The sequence below is a fragment of the Sapajus apella genome, unplaced genomic scaffold (genome assembly GCF_009761245.1).
Source record: "Sapajus apella isolate SASKATOON/1434 unplaced genomic scaffold, GSC_monkey_1.0 scaffold26, whole genome shotgun sequence".
NCBI classification, from domain to species: Eukaryota; Metazoa; Chordata; class Mammalia; order Primates; family Cebidae; genus Sapajus; species Sapajus apella.
In genome coordinates, this window is record NW_022436966.1 from 13,395,282 (window position 1) to 13,405,044 (window position 9,763).

Sequence of the window (9,763 nt, forward strand, 5' to 3'; positions counted from 1 at the left end):
CTGCGTAAAAGTCTTGCTGCTGTGTATAATAGCCCCACAGATTAACAAGTACAATGTAAAAGGATCTAAATATTTTTCTTAAATAAAGATTTGCTGTTCTCAACCAAAAACCTCTTCCAAAGATTACACTAGTATGGGCACTCTGCTCCATTAATATAAATGACTCCAAGGTATTTTTTTTTCCTAGCAGAAATACCTGCATTTAAAAAAAATGCAGCAATAACTTCAAACTTCAAAGGTCTCAACTTCAAAAGGTTTCTTGCATTCTGCTTGATGGGACAGCATCTTATGCACACATGCTTTTTTCCCTGCTAAATGCCTTAATAATGAGCTTGGGTTCAGATTTTGTGAATTGGAGCCAAGTAACTCTATTTTATTATATTTGCTGGGAAATGAACTAGCTCAGGGTAATTAGGAAAGCAATTTTATTAGCTTCTATTTCATAAAGATTGTTTTTTAATCAGAGTCAGAACTTACTAGAAATGACTCTGTGCTCATTGCTTGGGTCTCAGGAAATGAAGTGGGGCACCATAGGTCCTAACCCACAGTAAAGCCAATGCGATGAAGACAGAAGCTTTGCTCTTAATCTCTAACAATGCTGTAAAAATAAACCCAATCCGATGGTGTTGTAAATAAAAGGGTCACAGCTAACGATTACCTGTGTCTAGTTTATTATAGACCCGAGGCTTGATAAAAGAGGGAGTTACAGCCTTCTTTTAATTGACCAAGGAGTTTTGGATTCCAGTTGTGAACAGTCGTGGCTTGGGGACTGGGATGGGTAGTAAGGAAAGGAAAACACCGGATTAGGTGAATGTGTTTTCACGAGACAAATGGGAGAAGGAATTGGGACTGATAGTGTATTTAGATAATGTAGTACAGCTGTGAACAAGACAAATGCTCTACAGAGGCCCACAGCATATACGGCAGGGGCGGTGGGGGCTGGGGGGTGTTGCTTATAGGAAAATGGAATTCTTGTAATTATGCCTCTCCTGGTAGCCACTTATGGAGCACGGCACACTGTTTGGGACACCTCATTATAAAGAGAACATCAATACTGTAAATTAGAGGGAACCCAGAGAAGGGTGACAAAAAAGAGAAAAGGATTAGAAGAGATGACCTATAAAGAAAGGTTAAAGGAACGTAACATTTAAAGCTTTCAGGAAAAGGAGCTGGCGAGATGGAAGGCTATGCTAACTGTCTACAAATATTTGAGCAATAATAATTTTAAGAAAAGGAGAGGGTTGCTTGCAGTAGTTGAGAATGGTCTAATAAGAAGCAACGGCTTGAAACTAAGGAAAGGGGAAAATGTCTGTTAGGAGACATTAGGAAAAATCTCTTCCCAGTAAGGGCAATTAGGCACTGAAGTGAACGGCCTGGGGAGGTGGTGAGGCCCCATCACCGCGAGAGTTGTAAGTATTGGAGAGGGGGTAGGACACACAGGGAACTCTCCCAAAAGAGAAGAAAGCCCTCCCTGTCTGAAGACATCCCTATAGAGGAGAATTGGGCGAGGAAGCCCAGGAGAACTTTCCCAGTGGTCTCAACTGTAATTTAAAACTTGTAAAATGAGCCTGTGGATAGCAGGGGTGGAGGTGGTAAATGTCTGTGAAAACAGCCCGTCATAGGAGGATAGGAAATACCTGTCTGTAAAGCTGTGTTCTACTGTCGGTCATTAGTGTTGGTGCTTCTCCTTTCCCTTTTCAGTCGTCAAGGTATTTACAGAAATCAGCACAAAACACCTCCAGAAGTCAGTGCTCAAGTGGGAATGGAGGGATGCCTCTGACAAGGAGGCACATCTAAAAATGAATGGTGTGAGGTTGTGCACATCAGTTTCTGTTGTGCAAGCAAAGGGAAATAGAGAAAATTGCCATGTTTTATCATGTCGGATGAGCTGGAGCAGGTGACACCGTGATCAGGTGTGCATGCATAATCACTCCCCCAAATAATCGCCATGTGGAATAATATCCCCCCAAATCTTGCAGCTTCAACTTATTCTCTGCAAGTGACTCATAAATCTTGGCCTTGAATGTGAATCAAGGTTCCAAGCTGCAGGCTCAGGGGTTTGTTGGATTTATTCAACTTTAGTCTTTATTTATAGACATAAAAGTGTATTATTGGTTGTAACATCAAAACAAAAGAAAACAGATTGTAAGCATCCATTAATGTATTCCCAAAAGGGAAATCACAAGTTTCTCTCGGGTCTTTCATTCTCTCCCTTGTAATATTAAGATGATGTCATAAACTTGTAATTACTTTGTGATGTTCTCGTGCACTTTATATCTGTTGGTTCAGAGACGCAAATTCCCTCTCTGACCGGAATGCAGCAAACAATATGAGCAGGTGGAAGATAAGTCTTCTGTGGCTTGCATAAAGGAACCTGTGAAGTTTTGAATCAATACTACGTAAATTCTTTCTCTGGGGCGGGGAAAGAGGCTTTTTAAATATCTTGGATTTTGCATTATGTACATGAGATGAGGTATTCATTTTGTGGAACAATTTACTCTTACTACTAAAAAAGAAAAATATTTTGCCTAACAAATGCAGAGGCTTAATAAAAAATTTATTGTTTGTATCAGGTAGACATTTTTCATTCAGTAATCATATCCAGAAAAGCAAAGAACTGTAATAGAAGGGCTATGTTTGTATGTATATTATTAGATGTTGGGCTTTCAAGTACCTGTGGTGTTGGGTTAAGTAGGAAACACCAAACACAGAGCTGTGAAAAAAAGAATTGATCACAAGATGGTGACTTTCTATTTTCTTGGCCAAATCTTTGCTCTTTTATTCCCAGCTTATCTCTTCAATTCTGTAAGAAAGAGGCCATAAAATATCTATTTCCAAGTCCTCTTTAAGCCTTCCTCAGATTTCTTATTGCTCATTGCTAACCATTTTAATTTCTGACCTCTTCTGCTCCACTAGTTACAGCCCCATTCACTGACCCTCTAGGATTTCCAACTCAATGATTTACGTCCTTGCCATATTCATGTAAAGCGGTATCAGTGTCAATCGCAGAGAGCGGGAGAGAGAAAAATGCTTCCCTATCAGTTCCTGCTTGGTGGCAGGAACAACTTTTCTTTATGTTTCTCTTTTCTTACAATCTTAATAATATTGTTGATGCTGGCAGTTTTAGGCATCTCCAGCAATGCCTCCTCCCCCCCCACCAGAAAATTCCTTTTTTGAGTTTTAGTTGCTGCAACTATTAGAGAATGAGAGGTAACGTTTCTTTGGATGGTAGAGTTTGGGGCAGGATGGGAAGAAAGACAGTGAACCTACAGTTCCTAATCTGATCAATAAATCTATTGATGTATGGGAGAGTCAGATGGGAGGGTGGGTTCTGAGGATGCCTCTTTCTGCCTTGACCTTAGTAGCACTGTTTTTCTCCTATGAGGAAACAGAGTCCTCATGTCTTTATTATCAAGGTATTGTCGGTTCTGGAGCCATTAAGAAGGAACTAGGCACATTTATTATTTGTTGCTTGTTCTGGTTTTAGAAGTCGATGAACAAATGTAGATGCCATTTGCTGCCCTTGGCTGAGTCATTTGCATTCACGATTTAAAGGTAAATTGGATCTAGATTTTTGTTTTGCCAGTTTATATAGTTTCTTGTACTTTCGGTATCTTTTTCTCAGCCCTCTGTTTCATTTCCAGTTCTTTTCCTCATTCTCTGCATTCTTTACAATCCCAGGCCTCCAGCTACACCATCACCTCTCCTGCGAGCTCTGCATGAGATCGGCTCTGTTTCTTTCTGACCCAGGCACGTGGTGTGCGGTAACACTGTTCAACATGGAATATGAATGCAGACTAATGAGCCTCTTTGTCAGGATGTGGACATGCCCCACACGTCGATCCTGTTTAGTTATTAGAATCTGAAAACTTAATCATATACTCTAAGAAAAGGCTTTGATAAAGAATTTTACTGCTGCATGTTCATTTAAGACTTAGACTTGACATATTAACGCCAAATTTAAAATTGTGTCCTCTTCATTGCAATCCTCTGTAGTTACAAGGTTCTAATAAATATTATGTCCTCCCATCATGCAATTAAAATTTTCCACCTCATTTCACAATGCAAAACATTCACATGTTGTCAATCATTTTGAAACATGATTTTTTGACATCATATAATTTTACTTCATTTTTTTAGACAGACATCACACCAGGAAATTATTTAAGAAAGAATCCTATTATATCTTTATTTTTCCACCAAATTTCACCTTCAAATGCAGTCATTTGTGTACATTTCAGTAATTTCAACAATAAACTTGCAAGGAGAGGGAATGGCAACTCCTCAGACAGAGATTTACATATGAGTTTTGCCAGTCTTGCAAGGCTGTGGCTCAGTTGTGGGCACCCGGTTAGAAAACACGGTTTTAGCCACAGGAAGTTTACAAGTCTTGCTGCACAAAGTGAAAAGGTTGCTGCTTGAAACAGCTACCACCTGGGAAGCTGGGAGAAAAACATGCGTGGGCTTTTGAACTTTCCTCTGTTTAATAACTAGCAGACACTAATGATTTGCCAAACATCCTGATTTAAAATGGCGGTAGTCAAAAGCAAGGCTGCCTGCTGGTTGTCAGGTAGCCCACCTGTTCTCCATACCAAAGTTCCCTGACCTGTGCCCAACGCAAAGCTGTTATCCTTTAAACCACTGCTATAGGTGCGTGCACATCTTGTAGGGTTCTCTCGCTAACATTCTGGTCTGCTGTCGTAGAGAGGCTTCTTCCTGGAAACTCCAGGTTGCCTTTTTAACGAAGGAAGATCCTTAGGGAATGATCTCATATGCAGTCTTTGGAGAGGCTGGAGTGGGAGGTAGGGTGGGAGAAGTGATGAGGGCTCGTTTTGTCTGTGCACAGCAACAGAATGCTGCTGGAAAATGTTGACTAAGTTAACTGCTCAATTCAGCATAGAATGAGCATCTTTTCCTAGTTTTAAAAAATATTGGGGTAGATATTTTGAGAAGGATCAATTGTATTATTTACATCTTCATGTAGTATTTTTGAGGGAAAAAGTAGAAAATGGTTGTTGAGGGTGGAAAAGTGTGAGAAAGGGGAGCAGTGCTGAAATGACATCTATAGTCTACAGGAAGGTGTGAGATGGTGGTTTTTGATTGCAGCAAAGGGGCCTGAAGAAGCAGGATGACATTATTTTGGTATGACCTGAAGGAGAAAGGTGATTAGAAGAGCTTATTAAGTGCCAGCTGGGCATCATTTGTTAGCATAAGAAAGTGAATTTGATTAGTACTCGTGATCTTCAAACCGTATGAACTTTGCAATGGTCCAGATATTTCCAGCCAATTGCATAATGGCAAGAACATGGAAGCCATTTACTGTTGGGGTAGGTGGGTAGGTGAGAGGGCAGGTAGGCCTAGGCCCTTTCCTTATATTCTGCTTGTTTAAGGCATTCCAAGTATTTATAGATGCTGTAATGTAAATATCAATAAATATGTCAGAGTGAAACATCTGATAGCACAGGAAGGAATTTTTTTAAGATGGTTCCATCTAGTATTATATTCAAGTACTTTAGGATTTTGTCAATAGTTAACCTGTCAAAGTACATGCTATGTAGTAAGATTTCATGGTACATTTTTCAGTACCTACTATGCACCTAAAATTATGTCATTTAGACCTCACACTTAATCAATGGAGCTGGTATTATTATACTAATTTTACAGATAGGAAACAATCACACTGCTGAAAAAGTGGCAGAGCTCAGAACAAAATCTCCTATACTCTAAATGTTTGTTCAATGAATGTTGACAATTAAATCCATACTGTATTCACTTATGGATATTCAAACATGCATATCCATTAATTATACCCACACGTGTCAGAATGTCCATCTGTTTTTTGATGGGATGATTAGGAAATCAGAAAGAGTTCCTTAATGACAGACGAAAGCATCCTTTCCCCATCCTTCTATGTAAAGGGCTTTGTAAAGTTCTTTCAGCCCCAATCTAGAAGGCTGCTTCCAGGGATCAGGGGATGCTTAACTTTGTTCTCTAAAGCCAATTGTGCTACAAATGAAGATGACAATTAGCATTCATCATCCTTGGTGACTTTTATCTCCCTCTCTGGGTTTTCGCAGTGCTTATCACTGTGGCACCTACGGGCATTGACAGGTTTGCTAACTTTTCATGAGATAATACTGGGAAGGTATTCCCTTCCCCTGAGCTGTTCCATGCCTAGCCCATAGACAGCCATAGAGTTTTCTCAGTATTACTAGTCCTTCATCTTCTGAACTTCTATGTTGTCTATACTTACCCAACACTAATGTCATGAAATTTTAATGTGATCCCTTTGGACCATTACAAGATATACTGAAGAGTCTGTGCCATCATGTGTCTACATACTACTTACTACTTGTTTTAGGAATTATTTGGTATAAAGGAGAGAACCCTACTTGGATAAGCTAAAAAGAATAGGTGTTATTAAAAGGCTTCACAGGTATTCATGAAACCCACATACACTAACAAAGCTTTGCCTCACAGAAATGGGGAAACGGGTAGCTACTCATTCCTCCCTCTCATTGTATTATTCCTCCTCCCTGCTTTTTGTTTTATTTCTGTGTTTTAGTCTCCTCTCTCTAAAGGTGAATTTCTCCGTGTACATACCTGTTTACACAGGGCTCATCACGGCTGCTTTCAAATGGTGGCCTTAGCCTGAAAATCTCTATGGCTTTTCAGCTCACATTCCTTACTCTAAAATAATGCAGATTCTGATTTTCCTATTTTGGACTCCTGGAGAAAGAATCTGCTGCAGGCTATGTGTCTACTCCTGGTCTAAGCAATGTTATGTGTCATGTGGGAGCAGAGGAGGCTGGGGAGACGAGAGGGCATGCATGCTGGACTACTTCTTTCAGGACACTAGGTAGGTTTCCTAAGAGCTGGATTAAGGGCAGAGAGATTTGTATCTCTAGTATCAATTATAGTAAGGATTCCATGGGGAGGAAAAAATGGACTGGACTATGTACAAGGATGAATTTTAAGTCACTACACTTAAGAGAGAAAAACAAAACTCTCATGCAGAAAACCGTGTACTGGACATATTTAGATAGCAATGCTTCTGCAGAGCACCAGGGAAGCAGAAGTACCTAATCTTAGATCTGAAGTCAAGGATCTTCATTCTTTCTGGGCTGAAATTACATAGTGTTTCTTGGAAGCTTACATTTCTGTTCCCACACACAAACCCATTTGATGGAATGCAGAGAAAAGAAAAAGTTGGATTCAGCCAAGTATTCTTCCACTCCTCTCTGCCCTAGAAGACACTGAAGAAGCACATTTGTCCTCTCTAATGCATGTGATTTTCATACGTAGACACGGTCACCACCAGCTATTGTTGGCTTTGTGACTATGACTCCAAAATATTGAAGGCCACTGAATATTCAGTTAACCATATGGATATGTCTGTCAGGCTGTTTTTAGATCATAGTGGAGACTTCTAATAATCCTGGGTCGATTTCTCTGATTTGCGGAGAAAATGTTATGTTATAATCAATTATTAGGGACAGACCTATTGGAGGGCAACTTCTCTCAGTACCTGGGGGCTCCCTTCTCCTCCTGGGGGCACCATTATGGTCTGCTCGTTCATAACCACTTCACTCAGTTCAATTGCTATTTTGCCCGACTTCAGTTGTACTAAGGCGGTCAATTCACTCTCATGAGATGAAAGCATCTGTATTTGAACAGGCTGAGATATCAAGTTTCTTTCTTTCATTTTAAAGTTCCAAGCAGAATTATTATGCCTATCACAGGATGACCAGTATGGCCTATTAGGTAAGAAATATGATTCTATTTCTAATATCCTATTTGCATATTTTCTTTTCCAAAAGGTGCTTTTCGCACAGGTCGCTGGCCCTGAAATATGTGTCTGAGGGCTTATAAGGGGCTGATTTCTCTCTAAAAGTGCCTCACCCTCCAGTTGGAGACAGGCATGCCTATAGGAGCTTGAAGGCTATGTTATAGTTCTGCTGAAAAGACAGTACTAGCAAAAACCACCTTTGCATTTCCCCGTCTTCTGAAAACTATTTAAAAGCATTATATTTTGTCCCTACTGCTTCAGTCCTTGGTCTCTTTAAGGGACTTAACCTTGGGGTGATGCTGAAAGATTGCCATTTTCATGCAGACTATCAAATTGCTCCACCAGGTAAAATATAAAAATGTAATGAACCCAAGCTTGACTGTAATCATACAGCAACAAAATGACTTGAAAGAGCCACTGGCTTCCATTTTCTTTTCCTTTGAAGGCTTGTTATACATGGGCATCCTGAGTCCCTGCTCCTTTCAGGGCCGTGTAAACAGCAATGAAAATAACACCATTTTAAAGTAAGTATTCACCAGACACTGTTCTAAATGCTTCACCTGGATTATTAATTTAATTCTAAAATACAGGTTTTCCTTTTGAGGTAGTATTTTCACCTAATTTTCTAGAATAAGAAACTGAAGTTCAGAGAGGTTAAGTAACTTGCCTAGAGTTACAGAACCTGAAATGTGAGTAAAGAGCATGGGCCACATGCCGGGCATGGTGGCTCTTGGCTGTAATCCCAGCACTTTGAGAGGCAGGCAGATTGCCTGAGCCCAGAACTTCAAGACAAGCCTGGGCAACATGGCAAAACCCCTTCTTTACAAAAAATACAAAAATTAGCCAGGCATGGCGCTATGTGCCTGTTGGTCTCAGGTATCAGGAGGCTGAGTCACGAGGATCACCTGAGCCTGGGAGATCAAGGCTGCGGTGAGTGGTGAGCGGTGATTGCACCACTGCACCACAACCTGGGAGAAGAGTAAGACCCTGTCTCAAAAGAGGGAAGAAAGAAAAGAAAAGGAAAGAGCATTTGTGATCTTTCCCTTCCAGGCATACCTACATTCTTTTCCTCAGTGCCTACCTCTCAAACCTAATGATGCATCCCAAACCATCCACTACTGTGAGAGTTTGAAGACAAGGAGGAGAAGAGGGGAAACAAGACCAAGGAAGGGAAGAAAGCTCTAAGAGGAGACTGTGGGGTGGGGTGTGCTAAGAAACTAGTGCATAACCTTTTGAAGAAGGGTAGTGGAAGAGAAGAGGTACACTGCTTCCCTGTTTGGAAATGCTCATCTGTGTTTTCAGTGGCCCTTTTCTCTGCTAAAGGGGCCCCATAGATGACAATAAGCAGCTCATCAGAGAATAGGCACTATGGTAAGAGCGAGGCAAAAGGCTCTTCTGGAGAAGAGAAACTTGGCATCAGGGTTTCCTGTGATGCTGTGTTCCAGGAATTAACCCCGTGGGAGGATATGAGAAGCAGAGTCTGGTCCTTCACAGTGGAATCAAGAAAAAGACTCTGGGTTCATCTTTCCTTCTCCAAACAAGACCAGTGGTTTTATGTGAGAGGAGAGGCAAGGCAAGATGTTGTCATAGGAGAGCTCATAACAGTAGGATTTGGGTAAAAATCTAAAAATCAGAAAGAGATTAGATAAGTGGTCTAAGCACAAACCCTCTTTCCCTGCGGGCTGTGCAGTGCCAGACTCCGTTAGCATATGAGGCCCCTGGCAGCACCCATGCACTCCTAACCCTGTAGCCTGCTTTCCTCCTTTAGTCTGTGTTATCACTTAATGCATCTCATAATTTATTTGGTTTTTTTTTTTTGTTGTTGTTGTGTCTTCCTCTATGGAGTACAAGCTCTGTAAGGGCAGGGATTTTTGAATATTTTGATCCCATTTTAGGGATCTTCTCCAGCACTCCATAAGCATCGTTGAATGAATGGATGTTGTTGTGGGACATGCAGTGGGACGGTGTGGCCAG